This window comes from Oryzias latipes, chromosome 1, assembly GCF_002234675.1.
Source record: "Oryzias latipes chromosome 1, ASM223467v1".
Classification (NCBI taxonomy): Eukaryota; Metazoa; Chordata; class Actinopteri; order Beloniformes; family Adrianichthyidae; genus Oryzias; species Oryzias latipes.
This window is the reverse complement of record NC_019859.2, coordinates 37,532,113-37,552,370: the sequence shown is the minus strand read 5'-3', so window position 1 is coordinate 37,552,370 and position 20,258 is coordinate 37,532,113. Positions and strand designations below refer to the sequence as shown.

General features: G+C 45.9%; 1 long non-coding RNA gene across 1 annotated transcript; it reads right to left on the bottom strand.

Moving 5' to 3' along the window:
- Window positions 1–6,188: 6,188 nt before the first annotated feature.
- On the bottom strand, window positions 6,189–6,503 carry LOC111947143. The gene is made up of 2 exons (XR_002872962.1): window positions 6,459–6,503; window positions 6,189–6,380 (listed from the first exon to the last, which is right to left on the bottom strand). It is a non-coding gene; the product is annotated as an uncharacterized LOC111947143 (long non-coding RNA).
- Window positions 6,504–20,258: the final 13,755 nt, after the last annotated feature.

The window sequence follows — 20,258 nt, the reverse complement described above, 5'->3', positions numbered from 1 at the left end:
TTATGGCCCAGATGCAACCCATATGGGCCTTACTTGGCTGACCTACATGGGTTGTAGCCCACATGGATTCCTTGCAGGGCCCTAACAGGTAACCCATATGGGGGGCCAATGTAAGCAAAAGCTAATGGGGCCTTCAAAGTTTACCCAAAATAAGCCCATGCTCAGTCAGTACCCACATAGCCCACTTCTTTCCCAGTTGGGGCCCACTTGACATAGCTGGCTGGGATATTGCCTGATTTGACTGGTATTGTGAGTCTTTGCTCCACATTACTGTTCAGTGGTAATAAAACAGATTTATTCCAATTAATTGAGTAGTCTGATATGGAGGAGAATTCATCAATAATTGTTGCTGTTTCATTTACATAATGTAAATTATTTAAAAACAGTAACATGTCATCTGTATAGAGACTAATTTTATGATGGCTGTGTTTGGTTTTAATTCCTTTAATGCTCTCATTCTGTCTTATTGCTGCAGCTAGAGGCTCAATAAATATAGCAAAAAGATAGGGGGAGAGTGGGCAACTGGACTCGTGGGATCTTTGTCTGGTTTTAGGAGGAGAATTATGTTGGCTGAGTTAATGTTAGGTGGCATTGATTGGCTTTGCTTGATAAATGTTACATTTCAAAAAATGTTGGGGCCAGCTGTTCCCAAAATTCGTTATAAAACTCTGCAGGAAAGCCATCAGGTCCTGGTGCTTTACCATTAGGCATAAGTAACAGAGCTTCCTGAAGTTCAGACAAAGAGAGCGGAGAGTTTAAGTTTGCCATCTGATCTTCATTTAATCTGGGTAGGTTTATTTTATCAAGAAATGAGTGGATGCTTTGCTCTGATGGGTTAATCTGTGATGTGTATAAGTTTTTTTAAAAGTCTTTAAACGCAATATTGATTTTGATCGGATCATGAGTGACATTTCCTGTTTGGTCAATGATGGAAGTGATTGTTGATTTTTCTTTATTAATTAGCTGATTAGCAAGAAATTTGCCAGATTTGTTTGAGTTTTCAAATCTTTCAAGTCGCAGCCTTTGTATTTGGAATTGTGTTTGTTTATTGATAATGTCATTTAACTGAAGCTTTAGTGTTTTCAGATCTCCCAGAATGTGTTCTCGTGCAAAAGCAGCATAAGCAGTCTCCAGGGTTTTGATTTTATTTACTAGTTCTAATAAATCTGCTTTCTCTTTGTGTTTTTTATGTGTTGAGTAAGAAATGATTTTCCCTCTCATCACTGCTTTTGCTGTTTCCCAAAGAAGACATGGTGAGACATCCGGAGTATTGTTGAATTCTGAGAAGGTTGCCCACTCTTTTTTAAAGAATTCAATAAATTTTCTGTCTTTCAAAAGAGACATATTAAACCTCCAGTTTGTACCTGAGGGTGTGTGTGACGGTGTAGAACCGTCAGCTGCCGCTGCAGGCGCACACACGTGCACACACGCTCGCACACACACACGTGCGCATTGACGCGCACTCACGGACCCGTAAAACACTTCATTTACATTAACTTACCCTTTTCGTTCCGTCCCTATCCCCTGCAGGTGCCCTGGGTGCACACTAGGTTGCAGACTCATCATCCTCATGCATACATTCACACGAAGCACACACGACACCAACATTAGCGTTGGTTTGTTTACCCGGAAGTAACCCGGTAACCCGGAAGTGGTTATGGACACCCCGGGTCATGTGACGCATCGGTCACTGTTTGTATTTATTTCTTTATTAAGGATTATTGTTATTTCTCTGTACATGACACAGAATGTTTCTATGAATGAAACTGTTTATTTCTGTATGTTTATTTATGTTTTTGAACTTTGTAAATTCTTTTCCTCTCTCTTGGGACTGATGGAGAGCAACACCCAGGAGGAGGGGCATACCATTTAAAAGAGAACCAGTTACAGCTGTCAGTGTGGGAGTCTGAGTGGAGAAACAGACGTTGGTTAGCCTTTGTGGAGCAAGTGGTGTGCTCTATTCTTAAATAAAACAAGAATACTTTCACCTTGGCGCCTCTTCCCAATTATGCCCTGGTGGGACCCACGACACGGTGTGAAAATCTCCTTGAAATTTTTTTTTTTTTTTTTTTTTTTAAACTTGTCCTGTCCAACAGCTAGGCAGGCAGATGAGAGCTGAGGGCCTCTTGTGTTGGACATATTTTACTTTAACAAGAGGGGTTATTAATCTTCAGACAAACCAAAGGTATGACTGAACAAACCCCTTTTGTAATTGAGGCCAAACTTTTATTCATTTCAACCATGATTGAAAATCTTTGGTGTTGGACCGGACGGAAAAGGAAAAAAGGGAAGAAGAGGGAGGGATGTCAGAGGGGGGGGGGGGGGATAGTGAGAGGGGGGGGGTAAGACCACGAAGCAGCATAAAGCAGACAGGTTTACTGGTTGTTTATCATTACGGTACAGTTCAAATGTAGTACAAAAAGGGCGGGGCCTGTTCACACACACTCAAATATTATCAACACACCTGCTAGCTGCAAAAAAATGTTCACATGTCAACATGTACACAAAACAGATAGTGTTCACGAACGCATACCTATGCCTTTAAACGAACTAGTGTGAAATCTTTCATTCATTCAATCATGCAAACTATAAGTGCAAAGTGAGCTAACACCTGTGCTCAGGTGAGTGTTTATGTTCTTCTAAAATGGATGGTGGAATGTGAAAAGAAGGAGGAGGAGCGCCCAGCCACCCCCACACCCAGACCCCCGCCACAGCAGCAGCGGCAGCCGGAATTCCCCCAACGCCACACGGGAACAGGCAGGGAACGACCGCCCCCCGGGTGACCAAGACCGCCACCCAGGCCAGGGCCAGCAGGACCGCCGCGAGGCCCCCAGAGCCAGAGAGCAGGGAGGCGCGGAGGGAAAGAGAGCGCCGCCCCAGCCCAGCCAGGAAAGCAGCCCCCCCGCCGCGCCGGAAGAGCCCAACGCAGGGCCCCACCGGAGAAGGACGCCCACAGCCCCAGACGAGCACCCCACCACCACCCAGGAGTTCCGGGCATCCCCCCGCCCCAACCCCAGGTACGAGCCAGGACCCCCCAAGGGAGACCCACTCCGCACTCCAGGCAGCCACCCACCCGGCCCACGGTTGGTCCAGGGAGGAGCAAGGCAGGGGCCCGCCGCCCCCGCCCAGGAGGGGGGAACCCCGGGGAAAAAAGGGTGGCCCACAAGGGGTGTTATAAATATGGCCCGACCAGGCTCGGCCATGTTGGAAGTTTGGCGGGGCCCAGCGCCCAGGGGCAAGGACCAGGACCCACCCCCCAGGGACACGAACACCCCCGGCTCAGGTGTAATATGAACCCCCCCACCGTGCGGAGAGAGCACCGCCGGGCCCAGGGAGCCGGCACCCAGGGGACACGGCCACCATCGCCAAGGGGCCCGCACCCCCCACCAGGGAAGGGGTAGGGGACAGATGGACCCAGGTCCCACCTTCCTTGCAAAATGTGTGTGCGTGTATGTGTGTATGAAAGGGTGTGTGTGTGCATGTGTGTGTGTTTATGTTGGAATGTATATATTGAAGGGGGAGGGGTGTGTGTACTAAGGAGGGTGCAGTTAAAATTGGCGTGTAGGGCACTAGGGGGACATCTCCTGATTACTCACAGTGATGTCCCCTCACCCTCCCCACCAAGGGGCCCTAAATGTCTAAGGTGCGGTTAAAATTGGCGGGTAGGGTGCCAGGAGGACATCTGCTGCTTGGTTGCAGTGATGTCCAAAATCCCCCCCTACCATGGACCCTTCATGTCTAAGGTGCAAATAAAACCAAAAGAGGGGGGGCCCACTCCATACGGCAACCATAGGAGGGGGGCCACTGCCAAGTAGCCCCCCCCCAAGGCGCATCGCAGGCTAGACCCCCCACCCCCTCACCCTAATATGAGGTTATATGAGGAAGGGGGTAAGTTGGGGAGAGCTGGTAGACTGTCCCCCGGTGGTCAAACAGCTGTCCCCCAGCCCCCCCCCCCCCCCCAGCAAAGAGGCCAGGGCCACCCAGCCCAGGGGCCCCACCCCCGGAGGCGCCGACACCCCAGGCCCGGCACCACCCACCCCACACAGAGAGAGACGAGCCAGAGAGCCCCCCCCCCCCCCCCCCCCGGAGCAAGCCCAGGCCCCCAACCCCGGACGCCGGCCCTAGAGAAGCGCTGGTCAGGCAAGTTGGTTTTGAGATGGATTAGCTGCAAATTTGGACTTTTTGTCAGTTTAAAGGTGTTTAGACAGAGTTCTGACCAGAATCTTTCATCTGTGCTGATGCTCAAATCTGCATCCCATTTTTTTGTTGGAAGAGCAATATTGTTATCTAAATTACATAAAAGTTTGTATATTTTGGAGAGAGTTCTATTCATTGAAAAATTAATCAGAGTGGTAACTACATCTGGTAGCTTTAAATCGTCGTCTTTAAATTTATACTTTTTAGTAATACTTGATTTAAGTTGCTGATATTCCAAGAAGTTATTTATTCCATGTTTGTCTTGAAGTTCCTGGGGAGTTATGAATCTTCTATCAATAATTACGTGCTCTAGTTGTTTTATGCCCCCTGCTTGCCAAGCTGGGAAGTGAATCATTTTTTTGTTAATAAGGATGTCCGGGTTGTTCCAGATGGGTTTCATTTTGCACGGTTGAATTGATGATTTTGATATTTTGAGAAATTCCCACCAGGCTGTTAAAGTGGCATTTATATTAATGGTTTTGAAACAATCCTGTTTTTTAACTGTTTGGCTAATAAATGGTAGCTGTGACAGGTTGATCTTTCCACATAACGCCTGTTCCAAGTCTAACCATGAGTTGGTTTTTGGATTATTTTTTAACCATTTTGAGATGTATTGCAATCTATTTGCAAGAAAGTATTTGTGGAAGTTAGGTAATTCTAATCCTCCACAGCTTTTTGCAGATTTTAAAGTTTTTAGACTAATTATTGCAGGTTTGTTGTTCCATAGAAAGCTTCATATGGATGAGTCTAATGTTTTGAACCATTTTAATGGCGGTTGTGTGGGAATCATTGAGAAGAGATAATTAACCTTGGGTAAGATTTTCATTTTAACCGTGGCTACCTTGCCCATAAGGGACAGAGGCAGGTTGGTCCAGCGTGTTAGATTGTCCTGTATGCTTTTCAGTAATGGGGTGTGGTTTAGCTGCACCAGTTCTGATAGTTTGGGGGAAAAGTGGATACCCAGATATTTGATATTTCCTGTTTTAACTGGAATTGTGAGTCTTTGTTCCATATTCCTGTTGAGTGGTAATAAAACAGACTTTTTCCAATTAATGGAATAGTCTGATATGGAGGAGAATTCATTTATGATCATTGCTGTTTCATTTACAGAATGTAAATTCCTTAAAAACAGTAATATGTCATCCGCATAAAGACTAATTTTATGATGGCTGTGTTTGGTTTTTATTCCTATAATGCTCTCATTCTGTCTTATTGCTGCAGCTAAAGGCCCAATGAATATAGCAAAAAGAGAAGGAGAGAGTGGGCAGCCCTGTCTGGTTCCTCTTCCAAGAAAAAACCTGTTTGAAGTCTGTTTATTAGTTCTAACTGATGCATTGGGGTTGTGATAATATTTTGATCCAATTGATGAATGCTTCTCCAAAACCAAACTTATGGAGGGCGGCAATAAGGAACTTCCAATTTACTCTGTCAAAGGCTTTTTCAGCATCCAGCGATAGTACCGTCATTTCCTGGTTTTCAATGGTGGCAAAGTCTATTATATTAACTAGTCTACGGACATTATCATCCGAGTGTCTGCCTTTGATGAATCCAGTTTGGTCGAAGTGAATTATGTGAGGAGTGATTTTTTTCTATTCTCTGTGCTAGTGCTTTGCAGATAATTTTTACATCTGCATTGATTAGAGAAATAGGGCGATAGCTTGAAGGGCTAGTGGGATCTTTGTCTGGTTTTAGAAGAATTATGTTGGCTGAGTTCATGTTAGGTGGCATTGATTGGCTCTCATTAATAGATGTGACCGTTTTATAAAATGTTGGTGCCAGTTGTTCCCAGAATTCTTTATAAAACTCAGCAGGAAAGCCGTCAGGCCCTGGTGCTTTACCATTGGGCATAAGTAACAGAGCTTCATGAAGTTCAGACAGCGAAAGCGGAGAATCTAAGTTTGTGATTTGATCCTCATTTAGCCTGGGTAGTGTCATGGCGCTCAAGGCGTGAGAACCCAGATGCTGGAACCCAGAAGAAAGACAGGTGAGTATTTGGTGAGAAAGGATTTATTGATTCTCCAAAGCTGGTAGTAGTTGTGGATGAATGAGGTCCGGTCTTGACGGCGGCTGATGGCGTGGCTGGAGGGCTTAAAGCGGTGAGTGTGATCCGGGAGGTCTTCAGATGATCCCAAGAGCCACAGAGTGGAAGGCAGTGCTGACGTCACTCGTGAGATGTGGGTATCCTGAGACAAAGGAGCAAGAGTTAGTGCAAGGCTGGGAGCAAGGCATGAGCGCTTAGACTGTGAACCAGGCTTAGTCACCATAATGGGCAACGAACTGGCGTCGAACTGATGAGTGAGGTCTCCTTTTAAGCAGCATGGCAGATGAGGTGAGTGAAGTCAGCTGGTGGCAATCAGGGAGCAGAGCAGGCAGGGCTGGAGGGGGAGGAGTCTGCCAGGCACCATGACAGTACCCCCCCCTCAACGACCGCCTCCAGGCGGTCCGGGGCGCCGATCCGGGTGCGAACGGAAAAAGTCAGAGATGAGGGTAGGGTCCAGAATCAAAGAACGGGAGACCCATGAGCGTTCTTCCGGACCATAACCCTCCCAGTCCACGAGGTATTGATGGCCACGACCCCGGCGACGGATGTCCAAAATCCGGCTGACGGTATAAGCCGGGGCGCCGTCAATGAGCCGGGCGGGTGGAGGGGAAGCGGACGGCGGGCACAGAGCGCTGTCCATCACAGGCTTTATTTGCGAGACATGGAACGAAGGATGAATTTTGAGGGCAGCTGGGAGTCGGAGGCGAACACAGGCGGGATTGATGATTTTGTCGATGGTGTATGGACCTATGAAACGGGGGGCAAGCTTGCGAGAAGTGGCATGAATGGGAATATTGCGAGAGGAGAGCCAGACCTTTTGCCCAGGATGATAGGTGGGTCCCTCCACCCGGTGACGGTTAGCTGAACGACAGTTGTTCTCCCTGGTACGTTGCAGTGCTGCCCTGGTACGATGCCATGTGTCCTGGCAGCGGCTGAGGTGTTCTTGCACCGAGGGAACAGCGAGATCCAGCTCGTGTGAAGGGAACAGAGGTGGTGCGTAGCCTAGAGCAGCCTCGAACGGGGACAATCCTGTAGCAGAGGATGGGTGAGTGTTGTGGGCGTATTCTGCCCAAACGAGGTACCTGGACCAGTCGGATGAGTTCTGGTCGGCGACACAACGGAGCATGGTTTCAAGTTCTTGATTTGCCCTCTCTGCTTGGCCATTCGATTGAGGATGGTACCCAGATGTGAGGCTTATGGTGGCTCCCAGAGCACCACAGAAGGTCTTCCACACCTGGGAGATAAACTGAGGGCCCCGGTCAGAGATGATATCAGCCGGGATCCCGTGGTGACGGAACACGTGCTGGGTGAGGATCTCTGTGGTTTCTGTGGCTGAGGGTAACTGTGGGAGCGGAATGAAGTGGACAAATTTAGAGAATCGATCGATGACTGTGAGAATGACAGTGTTACCCAGTGAAGGTGGGAGACCAGTGACAAAGTCCAGAGCAATGTGGGACCAAGGGCGGCAGGGAATGGACGGAGGATGCAGAAGGCCAGAAGGAGGTGAGTTCGAGGACTTTGAGCGTGCGCAGGTGGTGCAGGCGGCAACGTACTCCTTCACGTCCTTCCTCATAGTAGGCCAAAAGAACCGCCGACGGAGGAGGTTGATGGTCCTGGTGACTCCTCCGTGGCAGGCAATGCGTGAGGCATGGGCCCATGTGATAGCGTCGGACCTGAGAGACCGGGGAACATAAAGAGTGCCGTCAGGGGGAACCGGGTGACCAGGATCCTCACCTTGTGCCTGGAGGACTTTATTTTCGATATCCCAGGTGAGGCTTCCAATGATGCAGGTGGGAGGTATGATGGTGGCCATAGTGTTATCCTGGTCGTCAGAAGAGCTGTATTTCCGGGAAAGGGCGTCCGGCTTGATATTGCGGCTTCCAGGTCTGTATGTTATAGTGAAGTTGAACCGGTCAAAAAATAGACACCAGCGGGCCTGACGAGAATTTAAACGCTTGGCGGAACGGAGGTATGAGAGGTTCTTGTGATCAGTCCAGACAATGAATGGGTGGACCGCACCCTCCAGCCAATGACGCCACTCTTCGAGTGCTAACTTAATAGCCAGGAGTTCACGGTTGCCCACGTCGTAGTTGCGCTCCGCGGGAGTAAGTTTCTTGGAGTAGTAGGCGCAGGGCTTGAGCTTGCCAGATGTCTCCTCACGTTGGGACAGGACGGCCCCTACGCCAGAGTCGGAGGCGTCAACTTCGACTACAAATTGTCTGGTGGGATCGGGCTGAATCAGGATGGGAGCGGAGACAAAGAGACTTTTGAGGGTGTCGAAGGCTTTTTGAGCAGAGGAATCCCAATGATAAGCCCGAGCAATGGAGGTGAGTTTAGTCAGGGGGGCGGCAATGGCACTGTAATTACGGATGAACTGCCTGTAAAAATTGGCGAACCCCAAAAACTGTTGGAGTTTCTTTCGGGAGTTAGGGGGTTCCCATTTGGAGACAGCTTCGATCTTTACCGGGTCAGGACGGATGCTGCCTGCCTCAAATATATAACCCAAGAAGGGGATTACTGTGGCATGGAATTGACATTTCTCTGCTTTGACGAAGAGATGATTCTCAGATAAACGTTGTAGAACCTGCCGAACATGTTCAGGATGTTGCTCAGGGTTTTTGGAGTAGATAAGGATATCGTCGAGGTATACAAAAACAAACCGGTTGATGAAGTCCCGAAGAACGTCATTAACGAGACGTTGAAAGACGGCAGGAGCGTTGGTCAACCCAAATGGCATAACCAGATATTCATAGTGGCCAAGAGGGGTATTGAAGGCAGTTTTCCACTCGTCACCTTCCTTAACTCGAACGAGGTGGTAAGCGTTGCGCAGATCAAGTTTAGAGAAGATGCGAGCTTCCTGAATGGAATCAAAAACAGAACTAATCAGAGGGAGAGAGTATTTATCCTTAACAGTGATCTGATTAAGTTCTCTATAGTCAATGCAGGGTCTGAGGGTTTTATCCTTCTTCTCGACGAAGAAAAACCCCGCCCCGACTGGTGAGGACGAGGGACGGATGTGTCCAGAAGAAAGCGCCTCCTGGATGTAACTCTCCATAGCTACTTTCTCAGGACTGGAAAGATTAAACAGTCTGCCTTTAGGGAGAGGTGCACCATCGAGTAGCGTGATGGAACAATCGTAAGGCCGGTGCGGGGGTAAGGTGCCGGCCTTAGTTTTGCTAAAGACAGCGCGGAGGTCGTGATAACAACTAGGTACTTTAGAGAGATCAATTTCTTCCGGGGAGCTAGACGGGGAAGAGCTGACAGGCGGAATAGCAGATTGCAGGCAGTTAGCGAGACAAAACTCGCTCCAACCAGTGATACGACGACGCACCCAATCAAACTGTGGGTTGTGACGTTGGAGCCAGGAAAACCCCAGCACCACAGGATTTTGGGGGGTACGAGTAACGAAGAACCGGGTGAATTCCCTATGATTTCCGGAAGAAACCAGTAGAATAGGTTTGGTGCTATGCGTAATGATAGAAAGCTGCTGACCTCCCAACCCAGCCGCTTTAACCGGCGAAGGAAGAAGTTCAGTGGGCAAAAACAGACGAGAAACAATACTATGGTCAATAAAGTTTTGTTCTGCACCAGAGTCAATTAAGGCGTGGAGGTCCAAAGTTTCAGAGGCATGACATAGCTTGACAGGGATTTGAAGAAAGTCTTTAGGGCATGACCTGAAGGTACCTGCCCGTGGCCTGTCTTCTAGCGGGGGGGTTTGTGAGTTTAAACGTAAACTGCACTGGTGTACCTGGTGTCCTGACTGTCCACAGTAAAAACACGCCCCCTCGGCCCGTCGGCGCCGTCTTTCCTCTGCAGAGAGCTTAGAATGGCCGATTTGCATTGGTTCGTCCAATTGGCTGTGGGGGGGTTCAGCTGGAATCACTGGTGGAACGTGTGATGTAGTACCTTGAACAGGAGTAGATGAGTTCTTGCGAGTAGGCGGAGGTCTCTCGTGTTGTCGCTCACGTAAACATGTGTCTGAGCGAAGGGCAGCAGTGACGAGTTCCTCAAATGAATGGGTTTCCGGTTGTGAGCACAGGTGGTCTTTTATGGCTTCATTCAAAGATTGGTAGAAGACCCCTCGTAATGCTGGGTCTGTCCAGCCTGCCTCCACCGCCAGTATCCTAAAATCAATGACATGATCGCTGACTGATCGGTTATGCTGTTTGAGGGCGAGGAGCTTACGTGCGGCTTCCTCCTGTTTGCGAGGTTGGTCAAACACCAGCTTGAATTCCTCCAGGAAACGTTCATAGGTTAGATGTGCGACAGGATGTATGGCCAGAAACGCCTGGGCCCACTGCAGAGCTTTGTTACGGAGAGCATTAATGATCAAGGTGATTTTGCCAAGATCGGAGTTATAATACCTTGGGGCTTGCTGAAACAGCAGGCGACACTGGAGAAGGAAACCCCCACAGGCTTCGACGTCACCGTAATATGGTTCGGGCTGTGGGCGGAAGTTTTCAGGCGAGGGAGCGGAGGCGGAATCAGCGACGACACCGGAAGCAGAGGGAGCTGCTGCGGGGGGAGCCATCTGACCTGAGAGATCCATTAGTGATTGCGTTAAGCCATCCAAACGCCGAAAAAGTTCCTGCTGGGCAGAAGCAACTTGCGACAAGGCGTCGGTTTGGCAGCCCAGGGCGATACCCTGCTGATTGATGGCGTAGCGAAGTTCTTCTGGGTCAGCTGGGTCCGGAGTTTGGCCAGTTCGTTCTGTCATGGCGCTCAAGGCGTGAGAACCCAGATGCTGGAACCCAGAAGAAAGACAGGTGAGTATTTGGTGAGAAAGGATTTATTGATTCTCCAAAGCTGGTAGTAGTTGTGGATGAATGAGGTCCGGTCTTGACGGCGGCTGATGGCGTGGCTGGAGGGCTTAAAGCGGTGAGTGTGATCCGGGAGGTCTTCAGATGATCCCAAGAGCCACAGAGTGGAAGGCAGTGCTGACGTCACTCGTGAGATGTGGGTATCCTGAGACAAAGGAGCAAGAGTTAGTGCAAGGCTGGGAGCAAGGCATGAGCATGAGCGCTTAGACTGTGAACCAGGCTTAGTCACCATAATGGGCAACGAACTGGCGTCGAACTGATGAGTGAGGTCTCCTTTTAAGCAGCATGGCAGATGAGGTGAGTGAAGTCAGCTGGTGGCAATCAGGGAGCAGAGCAGGCAGGGCTGGAGGGGGAGGAGTCTGCCAGGCACCATGACAGGTAGGTTTACATTATTAAGAAATGAGTCAATACTTTGCTTTGACGGATTGATCTGCGGTGTGTACAAGTTTTTATAAAAGTTTTCAAATGCGTTATTAATCTTGACCGGGTCATGAGTGACATTTCCTGTTTGGTCCGTAATAGGGGTGATTGATGATTTTTCTCTATTCATTTTAAGCTGATTAGCCAGAAATTTGCCAGATTTATTAGAGTTTTCAAATCTTTAAGTCGTAGCCTTTGTATTTGAAATTGTGTTTGTTTATTAATGATGTCATTTAACTGCAGCTTTAAATTTTTCAGATCTCCCAGAATGTGTTCCTGTGCAGAAGCAGCATAAGCAGTCTCCAGGGTTTTGATTTTATTTTCTATTTCTAATAAATCTGCTTTCTCTTTGCGTTTTTTGTGCGTTGAATAAGAAATGATTTTCCCTCTCATGACTGCCTTTGCTGTTTCCCAAAGAATGCACGGTGGGATGTCTGGAGTATTGTTGAAGTCTAAGAAGGTTGCCCACTCTTTTTTAAAGAATTCAAGAAATTCCTGGTCCTTTAACAGAGACGTATTAAACCTCCAGGTTGTACCAGAGGGTGTGAATTTTTCCCTAGAAATGTTTACAGAGACTGGTGCATGATCACTGATAATAATTGGATGGATATTGGAGCTTTGAATATTTTTTAAAAGAGAGTTGCTGATTAATAAATAGTCTAAACGGGAGTGTGAGTGGTGAACTGGAGAGAAAAAGGTGAACCCTTTAGTGTTTGGATGACATGAGCGCCACGCGTCGCAGAGACCCAAATCATTCATGTACTGCTTTAGAATACTTGCAGACCGCCATGTACGCTGATTTGCTGCTGTGCTGAGTCTGTCAAGTTCAGGGTCCAAAACAAGGTTGACGTCTCCTCCTATAATGATTGTGGAGTCAGAGTGAACTGAGAGTGAGGTGAAGAATCTGTGAAAGAAGGAAGAGTCGTCAACATTAGGGCCATAAACACTCGCTATACAAAAGTCCTTATTCTGAATGGATATATTAATGATTACAAATCTGCCTTCTGGGTCAGTAACTGTATCCTTATGAGTAAAATTAAGATTTTTATTAATTAAAACAGCAACTCCTCGTTGTTTGGAGTTGTAACTGGCAGAGTATATAACTGGAAATTGTAAGCAGCACATAAGGTGGTTCAAATAATTTGATAAATGGGTCTCCTGCAGTAGAGCTATATCTGCTTTTAGAACATCCAGGTGATTTAACACTTTCAGTCTCTTTGGCTCAGAGCCAAGTCCACGCACATTCCAGCTAACGATGTTAAGACTGTTCATAACTGCTCTGACTGAAAAGGTGTAAAGCTAAGTAGTGCTTGTGTACCAGTCCGTGTGCGCGTGCCCGCATTGAGAAGCGCTATGCGCGTGAACGTTTTCTGGCTATGTGAGCTGCGTGTCGCGTGCGTCCTATGAGAGCCTGTGTGAGGTGATTGCAGTATGTCGGCGTGTGTGTGCGGGATCGCATGTGCACGCCCGTGTGTGCACTTGTGTGCGCGCGCGCCCGTTCCGTGCATAAATAAATACTTACCGAGGATGAGTTGCTTCCAGGTGATTTACATATGATGAGGGGGGAGGGGGGGGGGGGAGAGTAAAGGAAAGAAAAAAAGAGATAGAAGGGAAAACGAAAACAACAACAAAACAACAATAGAAACATGAGTGGGACTGAGGTGAAGAAGAAAAAAAGACTGTTTTCCTGAGATCGAGGTGTGGATTATTGATGATCCGGTTTTCCACTCATTGAAGTAAGTTTAGCGGGTTTCTTCTGGGCAGCGCAGATGTTCTCAGCGCGGATCTGAAAGCCTTCAGCACAGCCAGGGGGTGATCTCCGGGTCCCGGAACAGCCGGCCGTCCATGTAAAGTTTGTCAACGGCCACAACCGCTCTCGAACCGGCAGTAAGATGCTTCCTCCTCAGCGGGAACAGGATCTTCCTTCTACGGAGGATGTCTGCCGGGAACTGGTCGTTCACGCTGAAGTGCTTTCCCTCCAGGACTGAAGATCCAGGAGGGTTTCCTTGATGGATTGGTTCTCCTCAGATAGACGAACGGTGTCATTGCTCAGGGCCTTGACATTCTCTCTGAGGGCCTGGTTCTCCGCTGCGAGCTCCCGCACCTGCTGCTGGCTGAACTCCAGAGAATCCTGCAGGCTTTGGAACTCTCTGTGGAGGATCTCCAGCAGATTAAGGCGGCAATCAAGGCTGGAGAGCTTTTTAATCAATCGAGTCTAGGATGTCGCTCACGCCGCTGCCTGGAGAGGAGGCAGCCCCGGAAGAGTCTTCAGGTTGTCCACACTTGGAGGAGGGGGTGGTGGTTTTCCCCATGACGCAGGTATTGTAACACTCGTCAATGAATTTCTCCAGGTCCTCCAGGCTGACAAAAGCTTAATAGTCTTAACAGGTTATGTTAGTTTGCTGGAATTTTTTTAATATGGCGGAATAATGAAACAAGATCGAAAATGTTTGTTCAAATGCTTACGCGCCACCAAGTTGACTCACCACACTCATCTCGTTGGGTCTCGTGATACTACAGCATCAGCGCCCCCTACAGCACTTACGTAACATTAATCGTCTACGCCCCTCCCTCACCGTCCCCTCTGCTTCTATCCTTGTTCACAGTCTGGTTCCTTCCTGTTTAGATTACTGCAATTCCCTCCTCTTTGGTCTACTCAATAAGCTTCAACTGGTCCAGAACTCAGCGGCCCGTATCATCTCCAGAGCCCCACCCTTCCGTCATATCACCCCGGTTCTCCACCAGCAGGTTCTTCCCAGAACCTCCAGAATCAAACTCCTCCTGTTCACCTGTAACGCCCTCCATAACCTGGCCTCGTCCTTATCTCTCCGACCTCATCCATATCAAAACCCCCTCTCGTTCTCTTCGGTCCTCCTCCTCTGTTCAGCTCTGTCTTCCTCCGGCCCGACTCGTCACCATGGGAACCAGAGCTTTCAGCTGCTCTGCTCCCAAACTCTGGAATTCCCTCCTGACCTCCATAAAATGGACTCTCTACCAACTTTCAGATCTAAACTCAAAACTCATCTTTTTATTTCTGCCATCCCATCCTGATTCACTTTTGATTTTGTCTTTTATATTTATTGTGCTTTTAATGTCTTTTTTAACCTCTGTTTTGTAAAGTGTCCTTGGGTTTTATGAAAGGCGCTTTAAATAAAATTGATTATTATTATTATTATATCACGTAAAATCCAATTTTTGATCTTTTAAGTGTAATATAATGTTGGAATTATACTAGTTGGGAAAATTTCATGACTTCAACGTAGAGCGGGCCTCTGCAGCAGCAAATGGAAAACGAAGTAACTGTTAAACTGTGCTGTAAGACACATAAGGGATAATGAATGAGGTATCCCTGATCAGAAATGAATGGGTGACGCCGAGCCGTGAACCGTCCGACACAATTCATTTCTGACAATGGACACCTCGAAGGGCATTATCCCACTTATACCATGGTCACCTGTGAAATAAAAATTAATCAATTATTAGCTCTATAATCTTTTTTTTTTTTTAACATTAAATATTTTTTTAAAAGAACTAGGCTATATGGTAACAGCCCCAGAAGCAGCCTCTGGCTCTGCTGCTGGATGAGGTCTAACAAGCAGAGGAAAGCGGTTTATATGCTAAAAATCACCTTCAGGGATCCAAAGCTTCATTTCAGAGGAAAGTTCTCCTCTTCCTGCTTGTTTTTGTCCAGATGATGACGATCAAGTTGGTTTCAAAGAAACTAAGTGCATCAGTCGTTTCCTAGATTGCTTTGATGGAAGAAATGAACTCTGATCCATAAATGTGATCAAAAAACTATTTCTGTCATGAATTCAGAATAAAGTGATCCATACACACGTATTTATGTTGGTGTTCTTGGTCCAATGGGACAGAGGTCCAGTCATGTCCATTGTCAGATAAATGCATAAAGAAAAACAATAAGAAACCACAAACCATAACAAGAATCAAGTTTCTTATGCACAAGGGAGAAAAGATGTCCGCCACGCTTCTCTTCTCAAAGGTCTGCTTCTCCCATGCACCTTTTATTAAGAACACAAGTAGGAGGTTACAATTTCCAAATAAAAAGACAAGCTGAAAAGTTCATTGGGGGGTGTCGTATAATTAACCATTTGGGAGGGTTTTCAGTTCAAACAGTATTCCTTATTAGCTAAGGACAGTGTTTCGTAAAACCCCTTCATCCTAATTAGGGATGAGAAGCAGATGAACAAACACACAAAGTTGTTTCTAAAAAGGTAAAAAAGTAAATCTGAGTTAACATTTAAAATACATCTAAACATATACATTTAACCTTTGCGCTATCTTAGATGACCCCACCCTTACTTTGACCTGTTATTCCTACCATGACAAAGGTGGATAAAGGTGGAAAGATTTCATGTAATCCATGGACACCAGTTAAGATCACAAATCATTGAAGAAAAAAGGTTCATCGACTGTCTAGTGGGTCTAGATGACCCAACTCCCAACGTTAAAGTGCCCAGGATAGAAGAAAGGGTTACACAATGATAACAATAAAACAATATCTTTCACATTCATCATAGAGTCATTTGAAGGACACAGATCTTTTCTACTGGGATCAACAGTGGAATGACGTCTGGCCACCTATGTTCCACCTTTCTGTTGCCATGGTTACCATCTGGTAAGAGCAATGATACAGAACATTCAGGCGATGAGACCGGAAATACTTTTTTAGGAGGGCCTGATCACTTTTTACTGGACCCCCTGCAGCCAATCAGAGTCCAATATTCACCTGGACTGTGGGACGGGATACAGCTGAAACTTGCTGCTGCACCTTAGAAAAACAGTAGAGCGCTGACAAGTTTGATCCAAGTCCATAATACTGTACCTGTTCAGTTGAAGCCACTGAGACATGTTACCTTGCCAACCCGCTGTATTATCAAAACAATTGTTTCTCTAAATGCCATGAACCAAGAATTCCTTTGCAATTCGTCAGTGGTTTGCACATAACACATCCAGGTTTGCATAGTCATTTCCATTGATTCCATCTATGACTGCAGAGGAAAACTTCTGGCAGAAGCAGCTGCATTGACACCACAGACATAATCCCAGTGACTCTCACAGGACTAAACCTTTGATTACTGCTGTGAAAATAGAAATTTTTTTCAGCATAGAAGTATTGGTGTTCAGGCAAACTGCTGGACCTAGTTTGAGATGAATTCAAGAGAAAAAGTCTGAATTTCTTCCGAGAAATTGGCACGTGTATGAAATGTCTGAACGATCTGATGTTTGAAGGCAGACCTACATTTCCACCTTATAAGGTTACTTTACACTGCTGGGTTTGCATCAGAACCTTTAAGGCCAGTAAATCCATCTTCATAGTTTACACTTGTGAAATCAGCAGCTCATGCTTTTTGTCATGAACAAATGAAGCACAAACACCATCAGGCAGTCAGGTCCAGAAATCCTTTGGTGCTGTAGCCTTGATGCAGAAACAGAACGGTCCTTTGAATGCATCTCCGTTTTTTTAGGTGGAAGACTTGAAGCGTGTGCAGTAATGAATGAGTTCATCTTCTCACCCTCCAGAGTTTTTTTTACTATATATATATATATATATATATATATATATATATATATATATATATATATATATATATATATATATATATATTTTTAATACACATCCAACTTTCTATTTTTCAGATGACAACAGAACCTCTGGTTTCCAAACCTTTCACTGGGAAGTTCTGTCTGGGTTTGTTTAAAGGAAAGTGTGACCAGAGCAGAGGCGTGCCACCTTGTGGTGCTGCTGCAGCAGGATCTGGACAAGCTGAAGAGTCTGATAAGGACAATGTTTCTCTTCTATGATCAGAGGGAGGCGTCCAGTCCAGTCATGCAGGTCCAGATCGATGTGTGCATCCAAAATAAGAAAGCGTGAGTAGTCAACATGTTCTAAAATTAATTCAATAAAGTTCATTGTGTCTCCAATGTTTAAGAACTCTTGTTCTAAAATTTCAAAATAAAAGGTACCTTTATATTCTGAAAAAAATGTGAGAGAACAAAGAAAAAAAAGAGAGCTCCGTGAACTTGCTTTGGTTGATGTTTTCATTGAAATCGTGTGCGAAAATTTCTGTTTGTTAGTGACTGGTGTTGGTGGGGTCTACTTATGCCGAGATGGCACTGTGTTCTGTTAAAAAGGGTTCTGACCCACGCTTTTGTTTCTGTCTACCACTTAGACTGGACTCAACAGGAGTTGGTCCAGAAGACCCTCACCCAGCCTCTTATGGAGCAGTTCAGGAAGCTGCTCTTTCAGGCTGTTCCTGCACAACTGGCAGGTCAGACGTTATTAGTGCTCTTCTTCCTCTCACATTTTTTTAACAAACTCGGGTCCATCCTTGATGCTTTCGGTTTTATATTTACACAGAAGTTGGTTCCAGTATTAAAGAACTATATTCCAATGATAGTACTTCAATAATATTACTCAAGTGGAGGGGAAAAGTGAGTCTTCCAAATATCATCTTGGTTGTGATGATCATTCATGCATTTTCTAAAAGTTACAACACATACGGTACGTTTGTTTTGTTCTCCATTGATTCAATTTCTACTGGTTGACAGAGGAGCTTTTGTACTTTCAACTTTTTAAAAGTCAAGATAAGTGAATATGTTTTTGACGAAGAGGTAAGTCTCGTCCCTGATCTGTAAACAATACAGACGCTTCCACCTGCAAATGAAACCATTGCAGAAAAGACCCCTTTACCCTCTCAGGTGGTTTTTCCCGCACAGCTGTGCCACAGCATCTGTTGTCAGAGGAGGCGTCCGTGTTGATGAACCACATGGAGCGGCACGCCCTAGTGGCACAGGTGGATTGTGTGTAGGATGTGCTGGAGGTCAAAGGTGACCAGTGGAGCCGCAAGCTAACGGTGTACCTGGTGGATAACACCTTAGAGGACGAGGACATGTTGATCCACAGCATCATGGCTGACATTGAGTGACCTTTCCTCTCTGTGCATCATTTTTTGATGTTACAGGTTGAAAATAAAAATTTTAAACCAACCATAACTGGAGGATTCTGTCATTTTTTAAATGTATTCAAGTTCTAATGTTTTTCTGTTTATTTTCCATATGTTGTTGTTCACCTTTCAGCAAATCAGCTTTCACAGCTTCACACAGGTGGTTTGGCAGAGGTCCGCCGCCAGATGCCCTTCCTGAGACAACCCTGCATATTTTCTGTTTTCAAACAAATGTTCTGGTATAATCGTCAGGCAGATTTTCCTAAGCCTGGTGTATGAGCACAAGACATTATTCTGACGTTTTGCCGCCTAGGTCAAACTAAAATGTTCTTCTGGCTCAGTGACTGTAAATCAAGTTCTTATTGGCTGCATCCATTTGGAGCAGTTTTCTGTTCTTTGAACTGCAGGGGGGTATTCCAGAAAGCAGGTTATGCTAGTTACCATGGTAAGTTTGAGGCTAAGGAAGTGGATAACCTCAGCTTTCGGTACCAAAAACAGAGGTTTGTTTCAGGGTATGCATGGTTGCCATAGCAACTCATGCTCTGAACATAACCTGGTCTGGAGCAGGTTTAGTTGAAGGTTAGTTTGTTTTCAGAGAAGTGAAGCAGCGTGGCGTGTCCATTTGAAGATGATTTAGTGGATGAAGAAGCTCAGATAATATTTTTTCCACCGTGAGAGGGTGATAAGACCACATATGGATGTTGGAAAGATAAACGTTTTACTTTGATCTAACTTAATTCTTTGCTTCAGTTAAGATAAATCATTTTTTTAGTTCAGTCAGCTTAAAAATAACACGTAGTTGTCAGATAGTTATTTTACTTTCATTTACATTAATTTCCATTAAGTAGGTGTAACTTTGGTTCTTGACATGGTGCCTCTGTCAGATACCTGCCTCCTCCCCCTTCCTGCTCTGCCGTGGAAGCGACAAGCTGGTTCCACTTACCTCGTCATCTTCCCTGCCTTCTTAAGGAGATCCAGGACCTTTTTTCGACGCCAGTTCGTTGTTCCTACCACGGAACCATCATCATCACGAGGGAACCTCGGGTCGCCGTCCTCTGCTCTCGCTCCTCATCCTTCCCCTCGGATTCGGCCGAAGCCGCACACTCTGGTTCATCCTGCCACAAACCTCCAGTCAGCCGTCACGCCGCATCAAGAATCCATTCCAATACACACCTCCTGTGAATTAAACCATCTAAACTTACCTCACGTCTCCAAGTGTTCCTCTGTTTTCCAGCGTTTGGGTCGGTCTGAATATTCCATGGTACCATGACAGTTCTGCTGTTAGATCGGCACCGCAAGGGATTGTGGGATACCATTCCCTTTGGCTGTCGGGATGGATTTGGGTACAAGTGTAGGTTATTGTCTAAATGTGTTTAGTTGTTTAGCTGTTTTACTGTGTTTTGCCGAGTTATTTTACCCTGTTATGTTTTATTCTTTCTGCACCATGAGTGAGAGGGAGGAAGAGGAGGATGAGGATATTTAGCACCACTAGTGCATCAATATGGAATGAGAACGGAAGTTATAGTCAGAATCATGATTATTAAATGCATTGTATATAATGTAAATGCACACTGTATAATTTATTTTATAAAAATGAAAAAATCTGCAGCCTCCAACTTAGACAGACGAGAGTTCCAGAAGTTTAATAAATTAATATGGAAAAACATTTAATTGAATTGGAGTAATATGACATTTAGTTAGATAAATATGTAGATTTGAGTTGTATAAACAACTACTGCGTTAGATAGAGATAAGAAATTAGTTTGAATACATTTAACTCAATTACTTGTTACCAATTGAATCAATTCATTTAAG